Source organism: Schistocerca nitens, unplaced genomic scaffold (assembly GCF_023898315.1).
Source record: "Schistocerca nitens isolate TAMUIC-IGC-003100 unplaced genomic scaffold, iqSchNite1.1 HiC_scaffold_118, whole genome shotgun sequence".
Lineage (NCBI taxonomy): Eukaryota > Metazoa > Arthropoda > Insecta > Orthoptera > Acrididae > Schistocerca > Schistocerca nitens.
The window spans coordinates 190,290-205,659 of NW_026045660.1; the positions used below are offsets into that span (position 1 = coordinate 190,290).

General features: G+C 53.3%; 28 non-coding genes across 28 annotated transcripts; 22 read left to right on the top strand and 6 right to left on the bottom strand.

Annotated features, from left to right (window-relative positions):
- The first annotated feature begins 133 nt into the window (after positions 1-133).
- Positions 134-207, top strand: Trnai-aau (transfer RNA isoleucine (anticodon AAU)). The gene has a single exon. It is a non-coding gene; the product is annotated as a tRNA-Ile (tRNA).
- A 598-nt stretch (positions 208-805) lies between these two features.
- Trnag-ucc (transfer RNA glycine (anticodon UCC)) lies at positions 806-877 on the bottom strand. The gene has a single exon. It is a non-coding gene; the product is annotated as a tRNA-Gly (tRNA).
- Positions 878-1,224: 347 nt separating this feature from the next.
- Trnag-gcc (transfer RNA glycine (anticodon GCC)) lies at positions 1,225-1,297 on the top strand. Its single transcript has one exon. It is a non-coding gene; the product is annotated as a tRNA-Gly (tRNA).
- A 381-nt stretch (positions 1,298-1,678) lies between these two features.
- Positions 1,679-1,753, top strand: Trnam-cau (transfer RNA methionine (anticodon CAU)). The gene has a single exon. It is a non-coding gene; the product is annotated as a tRNA-Met (tRNA).
- A 305-nt stretch (positions 1,754-2,058) lies between these two features.
- Positions 2,059-2,130, top strand: Trnae-uuc (transfer RNA glutamic acid (anticodon UUC)). The gene has a single exon. It is a non-coding gene; the product is annotated as a tRNA-Glu (tRNA).
- Positions 2,131-2,328: 198 nt separating this feature from the next.
- On the top strand, positions 2,329-2,402 carry Trnai-aau (transfer RNA isoleucine (anticodon AAU)). The gene has a single exon. It is a non-coding gene; the product is annotated as a tRNA-Ile (tRNA).
- A 598-nt stretch (positions 2,403-3,000) lies between these two features.
- On the bottom strand, positions 3,001-3,072 carry Trnag-ucc (transfer RNA glycine (anticodon UCC)). The gene has a single exon. It is a non-coding gene; the product is annotated as a tRNA-Gly (tRNA).
- Positions 3,073-3,419: 347 nt separating this feature from the next.
- On the top strand, positions 3,420-3,490 carry Trnag-gcc (transfer RNA glycine (anticodon GCC)). Its single transcript has one exon. It is a non-coding gene; the product is annotated as a tRNA-Gly (tRNA).
- A 381-nt stretch (positions 3,491-3,871) lies between these two features.
- On the top strand, positions 3,872-3,944 carry Trnam-cau (transfer RNA methionine (anticodon CAU)). Its single transcript has one exon. It is a non-coding gene; the product is annotated as a tRNA-Met (tRNA).
- Positions 3,945-4,249: 305 nt separating this feature from the next.
- Trnae-uuc (transfer RNA glutamic acid (anticodon UUC)) lies at positions 4,250-4,321 on the top strand. Its single transcript has one exon. It is a non-coding gene; the product is annotated as a tRNA-Glu (tRNA).
- A 198-nt stretch (positions 4,322-4,519) lies between these two features.
- On the top strand, positions 4,520-4,593 carry Trnai-aau (transfer RNA isoleucine (anticodon AAU)). Its single transcript has one exon. It is a non-coding gene; the product is annotated as a tRNA-Ile (tRNA).
- Positions 4,594-5,191: 598 nt separating this feature from the next.
- Positions 5,192-5,263, bottom strand: Trnag-ucc (transfer RNA glycine (anticodon UCC)). Its single transcript has one exon. It is a non-coding gene; the product is annotated as a tRNA-Gly (tRNA).
- A 347-nt stretch (positions 5,264-5,610) lies between these two features.
- On the top strand, positions 5,611-5,681 carry Trnag-gcc (transfer RNA glycine (anticodon GCC)). Its single transcript has one exon. It is a non-coding gene; the product is annotated as a tRNA-Gly (tRNA).
- A 381-nt stretch (positions 5,682-6,062) lies between these two features.
- Trnam-cau (transfer RNA methionine (anticodon CAU)) lies at positions 6,063-6,135 on the top strand. Its single transcript has one exon. It is a non-coding gene; the product is annotated as a tRNA-Met (tRNA).
- A 305-nt stretch (positions 6,136-6,440) lies between these two features.
- On the top strand, positions 6,441-6,512 carry Trnae-uuc (transfer RNA glutamic acid (anticodon UUC)). The gene has a single exon. It is a non-coding gene; the product is annotated as a tRNA-Glu (tRNA).
- Positions 6,513-6,710: 198 nt separating this feature from the next.
- Trnai-aau (transfer RNA isoleucine (anticodon AAU)) lies at positions 6,711-6,784 on the top strand. The gene has a single exon. It is a non-coding gene; the product is annotated as a tRNA-Ile (tRNA).
- A 598-nt stretch (positions 6,785-7,382) lies between these two features.
- Positions 7,383-7,454, bottom strand: Trnag-ucc (transfer RNA glycine (anticodon UCC)). The gene has a single exon. It is a non-coding gene; the product is annotated as a tRNA-Gly (tRNA).
- A 347-nt stretch (positions 7,455-7,801) lies between these two features.
- Positions 7,802-7,872, top strand: Trnag-gcc (transfer RNA glycine (anticodon GCC)). Its single transcript has one exon. It is a non-coding gene; the product is annotated as a tRNA-Gly (tRNA).
- Positions 7,873-8,253: 381 nt separating this feature from the next.
- Trnam-cau (transfer RNA methionine (anticodon CAU)) lies at positions 8,254-8,326 on the top strand. Its single transcript has one exon. It is a non-coding gene; the product is annotated as a tRNA-Met (tRNA).
- A 305-nt stretch (positions 8,327-8,631) lies between these two features.
- On the top strand, positions 8,632-8,703 carry Trnae-uuc (transfer RNA glutamic acid (anticodon UUC)). Its single transcript has one exon. It is a non-coding gene; the product is annotated as a tRNA-Glu (tRNA).
- Positions 8,704-8,901: 198 nt separating this feature from the next.
- Trnai-aau (transfer RNA isoleucine (anticodon AAU)) lies at positions 8,902-8,975 on the top strand. Its single transcript has one exon. It is a non-coding gene; the product is annotated as a tRNA-Ile (tRNA).
- A 598-nt stretch (positions 8,976-9,573) lies between these two features.
- Positions 9,574-9,645, bottom strand: Trnag-ucc (transfer RNA glycine (anticodon UCC)). Its single transcript has one exon. It is a non-coding gene; the product is annotated as a tRNA-Gly (tRNA).
- A 347-nt stretch (positions 9,646-9,992) lies between these two features.
- On the top strand, positions 9,993-10,063 carry Trnag-gcc (transfer RNA glycine (anticodon GCC)). Its single transcript has one exon. It is a non-coding gene; the product is annotated as a tRNA-Gly (tRNA).
- A 381-nt stretch (positions 10,064-10,444) lies between these two features.
- Positions 10,445-10,517, top strand: Trnam-cau (transfer RNA methionine (anticodon CAU)). The gene has a single exon. It is a non-coding gene; the product is annotated as a tRNA-Met (tRNA).
- A 305-nt stretch (positions 10,518-10,822) lies between these two features.
- Positions 10,823-10,894, top strand: Trnae-uuc (transfer RNA glutamic acid (anticodon UUC)). The gene has a single exon. It is a non-coding gene; the product is annotated as a tRNA-Glu (tRNA).
- Positions 10,895-11,092: 198 nt separating this feature from the next.
- Trnai-aau (transfer RNA isoleucine (anticodon AAU)) lies at positions 11,093-11,166 on the top strand. The gene has a single exon. It is a non-coding gene; the product is annotated as a tRNA-Ile (tRNA).
- Positions 11,167-11,764: 598 nt separating this feature from the next.
- Positions 11,765-11,836, bottom strand: Trnag-ucc (transfer RNA glycine (anticodon UCC)). Its single transcript has one exon. It is a non-coding gene; the product is annotated as a tRNA-Gly (tRNA).
- Positions 11,837-12,183: 347 nt separating this feature from the next.
- On the top strand, positions 12,184-12,254 carry Trnag-gcc (transfer RNA glycine (anticodon GCC)). Its single transcript has one exon. It is a non-coding gene; the product is annotated as a tRNA-Gly (tRNA).
- The last annotated feature ends 3,116 nt before the right edge of the window (positions 12,255-15,370 follow it).

Sequence of the window (15,370 nt, forward strand, 5' to 3'; positions counted from 1 at the left end):
CGCAATATAGCTACTGTTTCGTGACCGTCAGCAGAATATAGACGAGGGAAGCAGACGTCCGACGACCATAGAAATGGTGTACGGCTTCATGCCATACGTTTCCAGCGCAGGGCTGAGCAACTGCATCTGCCGAGGCCCGTTAGCTCAGTTGGTTAGAGCGTCGTGCTAATAACGCGAAGGTCGTGGGTTCGATCCCCCCACGGGCCACTAGTCTTTTACTACTACGAAAAGGCAGCGCCGATTTCAGCAGGCGAGTGTGATGACCAAAAGATCATCACCCTGCGTGGAAGTTGACAGAGGATCCGAACCCGACTTGTCGGGAAGCGCTACAGCATTCACTCGGCAATGGCCATAATATGTTGAATACACTGGTTCTCAACCGATAAAGACAAGATGAAAGAAAATGTCCGATTGCCGATTTGTAACAACTTTGGCCCTTGTCAGTACTTGGGCGGGTGAGCGCATGGGGACACAGGGTACCGTTGGCAGTTTTACTTCCTGTTTTTTCTTTCTCCTTTGTTTTTGGAGCTACAACCCGATTCGGTCATGGACACGCCACCGTGAAAGGAAGGGGGAGTGCTGTGTGCCCATCGCCTCGCCTCTCCTTACCTCTCTCAGTCGTTTCTCGTGCTTGTCGTTTTGATATAGGCCGATTTGAGAGCGTCAGCCCTCGCGTCAGCTGAGCAAAGTCGAGACAAGTCGAGACACACTATAGGCTGGTCTGCAGCGAGTAAGAAGGGGGAAAAAAAACATTAATTTAAGGGCACGTGGCGAAAGTACTCATACGCGAAATTAAAAAGCCTGTTGCGGTGGCCGGGAATCGAACCCGGATCAACTGCTTGGAAGGCAACTATGCTGACCATTACACCACCACCGCACAAGGAAGCGCCCCGACGCCGCGCTGTGTCGGCTTCCCGCCTGTCGGCAGCGGCCGAAGGTGATCGTACCTGGCAGGCGCATTTCGAGGTAGGCTAGGGGAGAACATCCAGCCGCATTCGGACGGCGTATCCGCGCACATTTCGCATCCTTTGGCAAGAGTCGGTGCCGGCACCGGCGACGCAAGAGTACGCAGAGGACCGCGTTCTGGCGGCATATTTAAGCAGTGCAGTGCAGGATTCAGCGCCTGCAGCATCTTCTCGACAGAATGCTACGGCGCTTGACGGCAGTCCCACTTTCCCTTGAGACATCTGCTCGGCAAGCAGCGTGAAGTTACTACTGGCCCGAGCATCGGTGGTTTCAGTGGTAGAATGCTCGCCTGCCACGCGGGCGGCCCGGGTTTCGATTCCCGGCCGATGCATCGTTTTGCTGTTCCCGCGATAATGCTGCCGTGCTGCTTGCGCTCTTGAGATGCACGATCCACAAGAATGTATAGCTGGATTCCCTTGAGAAGAACCGAGAACGCAGCACTCGCGGGTCCCCACTAGGACGCTCGCATCATGTTCTACAGACTAGCGTCGGCCTGGCCTCACAATTTGCTATGTCCAGGTGCCTCCGAGGCACTGAACGTTAACGACAAGGAGTGCTGCCTATCGTTTGCAAAAGCTGCAGCAACACCGCAATCAACTGGGCCGGCAATGCACGTCTAGCAACAGAACACGTTATCCAGGAAGTACAGTGTCTTTACGTCTAACATTGGGTATGGTACTTACCCAGTTTCCAGGAAAAACGGTTCGCCCGTGCCTCGGTAGCGCAGTAGGCAGCGCGTAAGTCTCATAAATCTTAAGGTCGTGAGTTTCGATCCTCACCCGGGGCATTTAATTTTCTGTGACTGATGGTGATGCTGTTGCTAGGGCACCAACTTATTTCTTGTTTGTTATCCACAACGGTTTCAACGCTTCAGCGGGAAAATGTTTACTCCCTGTTACTGCTACTTACAGCTTCCCTTTCCCTCTTCTCCCAGCACAGCATGAAGCCAAAAGCATTGCTCTGAGACGTTTGAGGTGCGCGCCTTGCCAGTGAGTAAGCGCAAAGACGCTCGCAAAGAGAGAAGGGCGCCGACGCGGGACACGACACGAAATGCGACAAGCGACCGTCCGAACCGGCGAAGACACCCCCACATCCGGTGTGGTCTAGTAGCTAGGATACCTGGCTTTCACCCAGGAGGCCCGGGTTCGATTCCCGGTACCGGAACGGAATTTTTTCCACACGAACTGTGACAAGTTTGAGCTGACCGAGCTGCCGTTTCCCGTCCTGCTCGCAATATAGCTACTGTTTCGTGACCGTCAGCAGAATATAGACGAGGGAAGCAGACGTCCGACGACCATAGAAATGGTGTACGGCTTCATGCCATACGTTTCCAGCGCAGGGCTGAGCAACTGCATCTGCCGAGGCCCGTTAGCTCAGTTGGTTAGAGCGTCGTGCTAATAACGCGAAGGTCGTGGGTTCGATCCCCCCACGGGCCACTAGTCTTTTACTACTACGAAAAGGCAGCGCCGATTTCAGCAGGCGAGTGTGATGACCAAAAGATCATCACCCTGCGTGGAAGTTGACAGAGGATCCGAACCCGACTTGTCGGGAAGCGCTACAGCATTCACTCGGCAATGGCCATAATATGTTGAATACACTGGTTCTCAACCGATAAAGACAAGATGAAAGAAAATGTCCGATTGCCGATTTGTAACAACTTTGGCCCTTGTCAGTACTTGGGCGGGTGAGCGCATGGGGACACAGGGTACCGTTGGCAGTTTTACTTCCTGTTTTTTCTTTCTCCTTTGTTTTTGGAGCTACAACCCGATTCGGTCATGGACACGCCACCGTGAAAGGAAGGGGGAGTGCTGTGTGCCCATCGCCTCGCCTCTCCTTACCTCTCTCAGTCGTTTCTCGTGCTTGTCGTTTTGATATAGGCCGATTTGAGAGCGTCAGCTCTCGCGTCAGCTGAGCAAAGTCGAGACAAGTCGAGACACACTATAGGCTGGTCTGCAGCGAGTAAGAAGGGGGAAAAAAAACATTAATTTAAGGGCACGTGGCGAAAGTACTCATACGCGAAATTAAAAAGCCTGTTGCGGTGGCCGGGAATCGAACCCGGATCAACTGCTTGGAAGGCAACTATGCTGATCATTACACCACCACCGCACAAGGAAGCGCCCCGACGCCGCGCTGTGTCGGCTTCCCGCCTGTCGGCAGCGGCCGAAGGTGATCGTACCTGGCAGGCGCATTTCGAGGTAGGCTAGGGGAGAACATCCAGCCGCATTCGGACGGCGTATCCGCGCACATTTCGCATCCTTTGGCAAGAGTCGGTGCCGGCACCGGCGACGCAAGAGTACGCAGAGGACCGCGTTCTGGCGGCATATTTAAGCAGTGCAGTGCAGGATTCAGCGCCTGCAGCATCTTCTCGACAGAATGCTACGGCGCTTGACGGCAGTCCCACTTTCCCTTGAGACATCTGCTCGGCAAGCAGCGTGAAGTTACTACTGGCCCGAGCATCGGTGGTTCAGTGGTAGAATGCTCGCCTGCCACGCGGGCGGCCCGGGTTCGATTCCCGGCCGATGCATCGTTTTGCTGTTCCCGCGATAATGCTGCCGTGCTGCTTGCGCTCTTGAGATGCACGATCCACAAGAATGTATAGCTGGATTCCCTTGAGAAGAACCGAGAACGCAGCACTCGCGGGTCCCCACTAGGACGCTCGCATCATGTTCTACAGACTAGCGTCGGCCTGGCCTCACAATTTGCTATGTCCAGGTGCCTCCGAGGCACTGAACGTTAACGACAAGGAGTGCTGCCTATCGTTTGCAAAAGCTGCAGCAACACCGCAATCAACTGGGCCGGCAATGCACGTCTAGCAACAGAACACGTTATCCAGGAAGTACAGTGTCTTTACGTCTAACATTGGGTATGGTACTTACCCAGTTTCCAGGAAAAACGGTTCGCCCGTGCCTCGGTAGCGCAGTAGGCAGCGCGTAAGTCTCATAATCTTAAGGTCGTGAGTTCGATCCTCACCCGGGGCATTTAATTTTCTGTGACTGATGGTGATGCTGTTGCTAGGGCACCAACTTATTTCTTGTTTGTTATCCACAACGGTTTCAACGCTTCAGCGGGAAAATGTTTACTCCCTGTTACTGCTACTTACAGCTTCCCTTTCCCTCTTCTCCCAGCACAGCATGAAGCCAAAAGCATTGCTCTGAGACGTTTGAGGTGCGCGCCTTGCCAGTGAGTAAGCGCAAAGACGCTCGCAAAGAGAGAAGGGCGCCGACGCGGGACACGACACGAAATGCGACAAGCGACCGTCCGAACCGGCGAAGACACCCCCACATCCGGTGTGGTCTAGTAGCTAGGATACCTGGCTTTCACCCAGGAGGCCCGGGTTCGATTCCCGGTACCGGAACGGAATTTTTTCCACACGAACTGTGACAAGTTTGAGCTGACCGAGCTGCCGTTTCCCGTCCTGCTCGCAATATAGCTACTGTTTCGTGACCGTCAGCAGAATATAGACGAGGGAAGCAGACGTCCGACGACCATAGAAATGGTGTACGGCTTCATGCCATACGTTTCCAGCGCAGGGCTGAGCAACTGCATCTGCCGAGGCCCGTTAGCTCAGTTGGTTAGAGCGTCGTGCTAATAACGCGAAGGTCGTGGGTTCGATCCCCCCACGGGCCACTAGTCTTTTACTACTACGAAAAGGCAGCGCCGATTTCAGCAGGCGAGTGTGATGACCAAAAGATCATCACCCTGCGTGGAAGTTGACAGAGGATCCGAACCCGACTTGTCGGGAAGCGCTACAGCATTCACTCGGCAATGGCCATAATATGTTGAATACACTGGTTCTCAACCGATAAAGACAAGATGAAAGAAAATGTCCGATTGCCGATTTGTAACAACTTTGGCCCTTGTCAGTACTTGGGCGGGTGAGCGCATGGGGACACAGGGTACCGTTGGCAGTTTTACTTCCTGTTTTTTCTTTCTCCTTTGTTTTTGGAGCTACAACCCGATTCGGTCATGGACACGCCACCGTGAAAGGAAGGGGGAGTGCTGTGTGCCCATCGCCTCGCCTCTCCTTACCTCTCTCAGTCGTTTCTCGTGCTTGTCGTTTTGATATAGGCCGATTTGAGAGCGTCAGCTCTCGCGTCAGCTGAGCAAAGTCGAGACAAGTCGAGACACACTATAGGCTGGTCTGCAGCGAGTAAGAAGGGGGAAAAAAAACATTAATTTAAGGGCACGTGGCGAAAGTACTCATACGCGAAATTAAAAAGCCTGTTGCGGTGGCCGGGAATCGAACCCGGATCAACTGCTTGGAAGGCAACTATGCTGACCATTACACCACCACCGCACAAGGAAGCGCCCCGACGCCGCGCTGTGTCGGCTTCCCGCCTGTCGGCAGCGGCCGAAGGTGATCGTACCTGGCAGGCGCATTTCGAGGTAGGCTAGGGGAGAACATCCAGCCGCATTCGGACGGCGTATCCGCGCACATTTCGCATCCTTTGGCAAGAGTCGGTGCCGGCACCGGCGACGCAAGAGTACGCAGAGGACCGCGTTCTGGCGGCATATTTAAGCAGTGCAGTGCAGGATTCAGCGCCTGCAGCATCTTCTCGACAGAATGCTACGGCGCTTGACGGCAGTCCCACTTTCCCTTGAGACATCTGCTCGGCAAGCAGCGTGAAGTTACTACTGGCCCGAGCATCGGTGGTTCAGTGGTAGAATGCTCGCCTGCCACGCGGGCGGCCCGGGTTCGATTCCCGGCCGATGCATCGTTTTGCTGTTCCCGCGATAATGCTGCCGTGCTGCTTGCGCTCTTGAGATGCACGATCCACAAGAATGTATAGCTGGATTCCCTTGAGAAGAACCGAGAACGCAGCACTCGCGGGTCCCCACTAGGACGCTCGCATCATGTTCTACAGACTAGCGTCGGCCTGGCCTCACAATTTGCTATGTCCAGGTGCCTCCGAGGCACTGAACGTTAACGACAAGGAGTGCTGCCTATCGTTTGCAAAAGCTGCAGCAACACCGCAATCAACTGGGCCGGCAATGCACGTCTAGCAACAGAACACGTTATCCAGGAAGTACAGTGTCTTTACGTCTAACATTGGGTATGGTACTTACCCAGTTTCCAGGAAAAACGGTTCGCCCGTGCCTCGGTAGCGCAGTAGGCAGCGCGTAAGTCTCATAATCTTAAGGTCGTGAGTTCGATCCTCACCCGGGGCATTTAATTTTCTGTGACTGATGGTGATGCTGTTGCTAGGGCACCAACTTATTTCTTGTTTGTTATCCACAACGGTTTCAACGCTTCAGCGGGAAAATGTTTACTCCCTGTTACTGCTACTTACAGCTTCCCTTTCCCTCTTCTCCCAGCACAGCATGAAGCCAAAAGCATTGCTCTGAGACGTTTGAGGTGCGCGCCTTGCCAGTGAGTAAGCGCAAAGACGCTCGCAAAGAGAGAAGGGCGCCGACGCGGGACACGACACGAAATGCGACAAGCGACCGTCCGAACCGGCGAAGACACCCCCACATCCGGTGTGGTCTAGTAGCTAGGATACCTGGCTTTCACCCAGGAGGCCCGGGTTCGATTCCCGGTACCGGAACGGAATTTTTTCCACACGAACTGTGACAAGTTTGAGCTGACCGAGCTGCCGTTTCCCGTCCTGCTCGCAATATAGCTACTGTTTCGTGACCGTCAGCAGAATATAGACGAGGGAAGCAGACGTCCGACGACCATAGAAATGGTGTACGGCTTCATGCCATACGTTTCCAGCGCAGGGCTGAGCAACTGCATCTGCCGAGGCCCGTTAGCTCAGTTGGTTAGAGCGTCGTGCTAATAACGCGAAGGTCGTGGGTTCGATCCCCCCACGGGCCACTAGTCTTTTACTACTACGAAAAGGCAGCGCCGATTTCAGCAGGCGAGTGTGATGACCAAAAGATCATCACCCTGCGTGGAAGTTGACAGAGGATCCGAACCCGACTTGTCGGGAAGCGCTACAGCATTCACTCGGCAATGGCCATAATATGTTGAATACACTGGTTCTCAACCGATAAAGACAAGATGAAAGAAAATGTCCGATTGCCGATTTGTAACAACTTTGGCCCTTGTCAGTACTTGGGCGGGTGAGCGCATGGGGACACAGGGTACCGTTGGCAGTTTTACTTCCTGTTTTTTCTTTCTCCTTTGTTTTTGGAGCTACAACCCGATTCGGTCATGGACACGCCACCGTGAAAGGAAGGGGGAGTGCTGTGTGCCCATCGCCTCGCCTCTCCTTACCTCTCTCAGTCGTTTCTCGTGCTTGTCGTTTTGATATAGGCCGATTTGAGAGCGTCAGCTCTCGCGTCAGCTGAGCAAAGTCGAGACAAGTCGAGACACACTATAGGCTGGTCTGCAGCGAGTAAGAAGGGGGAAAAAAAACATTAATTTAAGGGCACGTGGCGAAAGTACTCATACGCGAAATTAAAAAGCCTGTTGCGGTGGCCGGGAATCGAACCCGGATCAACTGCTTGGAAGGCAACTATGCTGACCATTACACCACCACCGCACAAGGAAGCGCCCCGACGCCGCGCTGTGTCGGCTTCCCGCCTGTCGGCAGCGGCCGAAGGTGATCGTACCTGGCAGGCGCATTTCGAGGTAGGCTAGGGGAGAACATCCAGCCGCATTCGGACGGCGTATCCGCGCACATTTCGCATCCTTTGGCAAGAGTCGGTGCCGGCACCGGCGACGCAAGAGTACGCAGAGGACCGCGTTCTGGCGGCATATTTAAGCAGTGCAGTGCAGGATTCAGCGCCTGCAGCATCTTCTCGACAGAATGCTACGGCGCTTGACGGCAGTCCCACTTTCCCTTGAGACATCTGCTCGGCAAGCAGCGTGAAGTTACTACTGGCCCGAGCATCGGTGGTTCAGTGGTAGAATGCTCGCCTGCCACGCGGGCGGCCCGGGTTCGATTCCCGGCCGATGCATCGTTTTGCTGTTCCCGCGATAATGCTGCCGTGCTGCTTGCGCTCTTGAGATGCACGATCCACAAGAATGTATAGCTGGATTCCCTTGAGAAGAACCGAGAACGCAGCACTCGCGGGTCCCCACTAGGACGCTCGCATCATGTTCTACAGACTAGCGTCGGCCTGGCCTCACAATTTGCTATGTCCAGGTGCCTCCGAGGCACTGAACGTTAACGACAAGGAGTGCTGCCTATCGTTTGCAAAAGCTGCAGCAACACCGCAATCAACTGGGCCGGCAATGCACGTCTAGCAACAGAACACGTTATCCAGGAAGTACAGTGTCTTTACGTCTAACATTGGGTATGGTACTTACCCAGTTTCCAGGAAAAACGGTTCGCCCGTGCCTCGGTAGCGCAGTAGGCAGCGCGTAAGTCTCATAATCTTAAGGTCGTGAGTTCGATCCTCACCCGGGGCATTTAATTTTCTGTGACTGATGGTGATGCTGTTGCTAGGGCACCAACTTATTTCTTGTTTGTTATCCACAACGGTTTCAACGCTTCAGCGGGAAAATGTTTACTCCCTGTTACTGCTACTTACAGCTTCCCTTTCCCTCTTCTCCCAGCACAGCATGAAGCCAAAAGCATTGCTCTGAGACGTTTGAGGTGCGCGCCTTGCCAGTGAGTAAGCGCAAAGACGCTCGCAAAGAGAGAAGGGCGCCGACGCGGGACACGACACGAAATGCGACAAGCGACCGTCCGAACCGGCGAAGACACCCCCACATCCGGTGTGGTCTAGTAGCTAGGATACCTGGCTTTCACCCAGGAGGCCCGGGTTCGATTCCCGGTACCGGAACGGAATTTTTTCCACACGAACTGTGACAAGTTTGAGCTGACCGAGCTGCCGTTTCCCGTCCTGCTCGCAATATAGCTACTGTTTCGTGACCGTCAGCAGAATATAGACGAGGGAAGCAGACGTCCGACGACCATAGAAATGGTGTACGGCTTCATGCCATACGTTTCCAGCGCAGGGCTGAGCAACTGCATCTGCCGAGGCCCGTTAGCTCAGTTGGTTAGAGCGTCGTGCTAATAACGCGAAGGTCGTGGGTTCGATCCCCCCACGGGCCACTAGTCTTTTACTACTACGAAAAGGCAGCGCCGATTTCAGCAGGCGAGTGTGATGACCAAAAGATCATCACCCTGCGTGGAAGTTGACAGAGGATCCGAACCCGACTTGTCGGGAAGCGCTACAGCATTCACTCGGCAATGGCCATAATATGTTGAATACACTGGTTCTCAACCGATAAAGACAAGATGAAAGAAAATGTCCGATTGCCGATTTGTAACAACTTTGGCCCTTGTCAGTACTTGGGCGGGTGAGCGCATGGGGACACAGGGTACCGTTGGCAGTTTTACTTCCTGTTTTTTCTTTCTCCTTTGTTTTTGGAGCTACAACCCGATTCGGTCATGGACACGCCACCGTGAAAGGAAGGGGGAGTGCTGTGTGCCCATCGCCTCGCCTCTCCTTACCTCTCTCAGTCGTTTCTCGTGCTTGTCGTTTTGATATAGGCCGATTTGAGAGCGTCAGCTCTCGCGTCAGCTGAGCAAAGTCGAGACAAGTCGAGACACACTATAGGCTGGTCTGCAGCGAGTAAGAAGGGGGAAAAAAAACATTAATTTAAGGGCACGTGGCGAAAGTACTCATACGCGAAATTAAAAAGCCTGTTGCGGTGGCCGGGAATCGAACCCGGATCAACTGCTTGGAAGGCAACTATGCTGATCATTACACCACCACCGCACAAGGAAGCGCCCCGACGCCGCGCTGTGTCGGCTTCCCGCCTGTCGGCAGCGGCCGAAGGTGATCGTACCTGGCAGGCGCATTTCGAGGTAGGCTAGGGGAGAACATCCAGCCGCATTCGGACGGCGTATCCGCGCACATTTCGCATCCTTTGGCAAGAGTCGGTGCCGGCACCGGCGACGCAAGAGTACGCAGAGGACCGCGTTCTGGCGGCATATTTAAGCAGTGCAGTGCAGGATTCAGCGCCTGCAGCATCTTCTCGACAGAATGCTACGGCGCTTGACGGCAGTCCCACTTTCCCTTGAGACATCTGCTCGGCAAGCAGCGTGAAGTTACTACTGGCCCGAGCATCGGTGGTTCAGTGGTAGAATGCTCGCCTGCCACGCGGGCGGCCCGGGTTCGATTCCCGGCCGATGCATCGTTTTGCTGTTCCCGCGATAATGCTGCCGTGCTGCTTGCGCTCTTGAGATGCACGATCCACAAGAATGTATAGCTGGATTCCCTTGAGAAGAACCGAGAACGCAGCACTCGCGGGTCCCCACTAGGACGCTCGCATCATGTTCTACAGACTAGCGTCGGCCTGGCCTCACAATTTGCTATGTCCAGGTGCCTCCGAGGCACTGAACGTTAACGACAAGGAGTGCTGCCTATCGTTTGCAAAAGCTGCAGCAACACCGCAATCAACTGGGCCGGCAATGCACGTCTAGCAACAGAACACGTTATCCAGGAAGTACAGTGTCTTTACGTCTAACATTGGGTATGGTACTTACCCAGTTTCCAGGAAAAACGGTTCGCCCGTGCCTCGGTAGCGCAGTAGGCAGCGCGTAAGTCTCATAATCTTAAGGTCGTGAGTTCGATCCTCACCCGGGGCATTTAATTTTCTGTGACTGATGGTGATGCTGTTGCTAGGGCACCAACTTATTTCTTGTTTGTTATCCACAACGGTTTCAACGCTTCAGCGGGAAAATGTTTACTCCCTGTTACTGCTACTTACAGCTTCCCTTTCCCTCTTCTCCCAGCACAGCATGAAGCCAAAAGCATTGCTCTGAGACGTTTGAGGTGCGCGCCTTGCCAGTGAGTAAGCGCAAAGACGCTCGCAAAGAGAGAAGGGCGCCGACGCGGGACACGACACGAAATGCGACAAGCGACCGTCCGAACCGGCGAAGACACCCCCACATCCGGTGTGGTCTAGTAGCTAGGATACCTGGCTTTCACCCAGGAGGCCCGGGTTCGATTCCCGGTACCGGAACGGAATTTTTTCCACACGAACTGTGACAAGTTTGAGCTGACCGAGCTGCCGTTTCCCGTCCTGCTCGCAATATAGCTACTGTTTCGTGACCGTCAGCAGAATATAGACGAGGGAAGCAGACGTCCGACGACCATAGAAATGGTGTACGGCTTCATGCCATACGTTTCCAGCGCAGGGCTGAGCAACTGCATCTGCCGAGGCCCGTTAGCTCAGTTGGTTAGAGCGTCGTGCTAATAACGCGAAGGTCGTGGGTTCGATCCCCCCACGGGCCACTAGTCTTTTACTACTACGAAAAGGCAGCGCCGATTTCAGCAGGCGAGTGTGATGACCAAAAGATCATCACCCTGCGTGGAAGTTGACAGAGGATCCGAACCCGACTTGTCGGGAAGCGCTACAGCATTCACTCGGCAATGGCCATAATATGTTGAATACACTGGTTCTCAACCGATAAAGACAAGATGAAAGAAAATGTCCGATTGCCGATTTGTAACAACTTTGGCCCTTGTCAGTACTTGGGCGGGTGAGCGCATGGGGACACAGGGTACCGTTGGCAGTTTTACTTCCTGTTTTTTCTTTCTCCTTTGTTTTTGGAGCTACAACCCGATTCGGTCATGGACACGCCACCGTGAAAGGAAGGGGGAGTGCTGTGTGCCCATCGCCTCGCCTCTCCTTACCTCTCTCAGTCGTTTCTCGTGCTTGTCGTTTTGATATAGGCCGATTTGAGAGCGTCAGCTCTCGCGTCAGCTGAGCAAAGTCGAGACAAGTCGAGACACACTATAGGCTGGTCTGCAGCGAGTAAGAAGGGGGAAAAAAAACATTAATTTAAGGGCACGTGGCGAAAGTACTCATACGCGAAATTAAAAAGCCTGTTGCGGTGGCCGGGAATCGAACCCGGATCAACTGCTTGGAAGGCAACTATGCTGACCATTACACCACCACCGCACAAGGAAGCGCCCCGACGCCGCGCTGTGTCGGCTTCCCGCCTGTCGGCAGCGGCCGAAGGTGATCGTACCTGGCAGGCGCATTTCGAGGTAGGCTAGGGGAGAACATCCAGCCGCATTCGGACGGCGTATCCGCGCACATTTCGCATCCTTTGGCAAGAGTCGGTGCCGGCACCGGCGACGCAAGAGTACGCAGAGGACCGCGTTCTGGCGGCATATTTAAGCAGTGCAGTGCAGGATTCAGCGCCTGCAGCATCTTCTCGACAGAATGCTACGGCGCTTGACGGCAGTCCCACTTTCCCTTGAGACATCTGCTCGGCAAGCAGCGTGAAGTTACTACTGGCCCGAGCATCGGTGGTTCAGTGGTAGAATGCTCGCCTGCCACGCGGGCGGCCCGGGTTCGATTCCCGGCCGATGCATCGTTTTGCTGTTCCCGCGATAATGCTGCCGTGCTGCTTGCGCTCTTGAGATGCACGATCCACAAGAATGTATAGCTGGATTTCCCTTGAGAAGAACCGAGAACGCAGCACTCGCGGGTCCCCACTAGGCAGTCAGCCGGCAGCCGCCGTAGCGGTCGGACGCAGGTTGTTTACGCTCTCGCCTGTGGCGGTCGCGTGCTGTTTGGTAAGTGTGCGCTTCGTTGCGTTGTTGTAGTGTGGAGTGATGAATTGCAAACGATTATAATGGATCAACTTATACGGAAAGACACATTGAAATTGAGTTTTGACCCGAACTATGCCCGACCGAAGTCCTTTGAAGTTGAGTTATTTATTAGAGACGTTATGAAAATCACTATTGATGATATGGTTGGTATTCACCTTTCTATCGTCAGCAGTACGGTCTACCTAAAATTGTTCAGACCCGAGAAATGCGAGCAGGTCATTCAGTCTTGTGGAGGAGTTTTAAAGTTCAATCATTCTGACGGCAATGTTGGTGAAGTCAGAGTTTCGCTTGCCGGTCTTGGTGTGAGAACTGTTCGAATCTTTGAATTGCCATTCGAAATATCCGCTGATCAAATTAATGCCAAATTGAGGGAATATGGAACGGTCATCAGCAATACGGCAGAAAAGTGGTCGAATATGCACATTTTCCCCGTGTTAAACGGTGTCCGGCAGGTGAAGATTGATATGTTGAAGCACATTCCGTCCTACATCACTGTGTGTGGCTACAGAGCCATAGTGATTTATGATGGGCAGCCGAGAACCTGTGCGGGATGTGGTTCCACCGAACATATCCGTGCTCAATGTGTCCAACGGCGCGTGGCACAAATACCGGCCGGTGAGCGTGGGCAGCAGGGCCCGACGTCTACGTTGCCTATAACATACGTCGCCGCCGCCCGGGCTAACGTTACCTCGGAACCTAGTTTCGATGTTTCGGTAGAGAGTTTACGCGAAGTGCAGGAAGGCGTCACGCCGATGGATACGAACGACGTACCAACTGTTCCTTCTTCACACCCCTCGAAGGGGGACAATACTCCCTCGGAGCAGGGGCACCGACCGGACACCGAAAGTATACATGCGGGCGTCTCGGTTCGAGAAGAAAAGTCCGACGTAGACCGGGTGGAGTCGAACGAGCTGGCTGGCCACCAGCCCCCGCGGTCTCCCAAATCACAGAAGAAACGCCGGCTAGCACATCAAGGGGCAGAAGCCAAGGCGCCAATATTGCGTGAAAAAGCGAACCACGTACGACAGAAAATGACTGAAGTGACTGAACCACCGTCGTCGGCAACCAGCAAAACGACAAAAAAATCCCGGACGGACGAATCGGCCACTGATCACGGACGCTTACCCTCAGGAGACCCTGCGATAACAGATACAATGGATCAGAACCCTGTGCCTGACGTATCCAAGCTATCTGCTTGCGGTAAGCAAGCGGACAAGTTCGAGTGTGATTGGTCGGATGACGTGGAAGAGGGCGGTCGGGAAGAAGATTTCGTACAGGATCGGCGACGTATAGATAGTCCGTTATCAGAAGCTCCAGCTGATGTGTCCAACCAGCAGCAAACGGCTACCGCCGGCGTCGGCGCCGTGGCTGATGACGTAGACTTCTTTTAGATGATGTTAGCCATTAACATCCATAGTTGGCTTATTGTCACCTAGATCTCTGTTCTCATGCCGTCCTTGCAAGCTTACCGAATTGCGACATTGAACATCAATAAGATCAGTAGCCCACTAAACTTAAAAAATCTTCAAGATTTTCTCTATGCCGCTGATATTGATCTCATCATGCTGCAGGAAGTGACAAATATTACCCTTGACCGTATCACAGGCTACAATGCCGTCGTTAATCCTGGACATGGCACTGATCCAGGGACCGCGATCATGGCTAAGGAAGGGATAGTGATGTCACATATCGAGCGCCTGGCGTCTGGCAGAGGTATAGCGACTACTATCAATACTACTAGATTTATCAATCTCTACGCCCCTTCCGGCTCTGGGAGACGACGACAGAGAGCAGAGTTTTTTAAAGATGACATTGTGCCACTTTTTACACCACCTTCAGAACAACTTATATTCGCTGGTGACTTTAACTGTGTCCTCAGTCCCAAAGACCAGACGCCGAACTTCAATTCGTCCGCCGAGCTTCGCACTCTCATTGAAGAGTTGAATTTAATAGACACGTGGGAGCTTCGACACGGTGACAGGCCAGGATTCACATTCGTTACTGGCCACTCAGCTAGCCGCATCGATAGAATTTATGCATTATCAAGTATGAGGGAACATGTTTTGCAGGCAGAGCTATGGCCGACTGTCTTTACAGATCATGTGGCATATATATGTACCGTCAATTTAGCCAAACAAGGGACGTACAGGGCAAGGGGACCCTGGAAACTAAATGTAGCGCGGTTACCAGAACCCGGGTGTCACACAGTCTTCCGCAATACGTGGGCAGAATGCGAACGAAAGTTTCCCGCGTACGATTCTGCCATTACGTGGTGGGTCCAATGTGCGAAACCCGCCTTAACAAAAGCGATGAAGAGTTATTCCCGAGATCGATGTGCCTGGCAGAAGCAAACCCTGGAATTTTACTTTCAGTGTTTAAGAGATTTATATCGAGAAGATGCAACAGTAATAGCAAATCGTATGCATATTAAAAGAATACAGGCTACGATTCTAACCCTCAAACGGAAGCAATTGGAAGGCTGTAAAGTCAGGACACGTCTGCAAAACGCTGTACAGGACGAAACGACATCAATGTATCATGTTATTCGCGAACAGAAAAGGGGGCGCAGAAAGATATTGACAGAACTGCACACTGCAGATGGTCGACTCTTAAACCAACAGCGCGACATACGAGACGAGATTTATCAACATTTCACAGCACAGTTAACGGAACACCCAGTGGATATGGCGGCGCAGCAAGCCCTTCTGACATGCCGTTTTGCGACATTGAGCACGGCAGAAGCAGACGGCCTCGCTGCAGTCATCACTGAAGATGAAGTAGAGGACGCCATTCGAGGGAGCCCACAGAATAAATCGCCTGGCCCCGACGGATTACCGGCTGAGTTTTATCGAACCTTTCGTCACCATTTAGT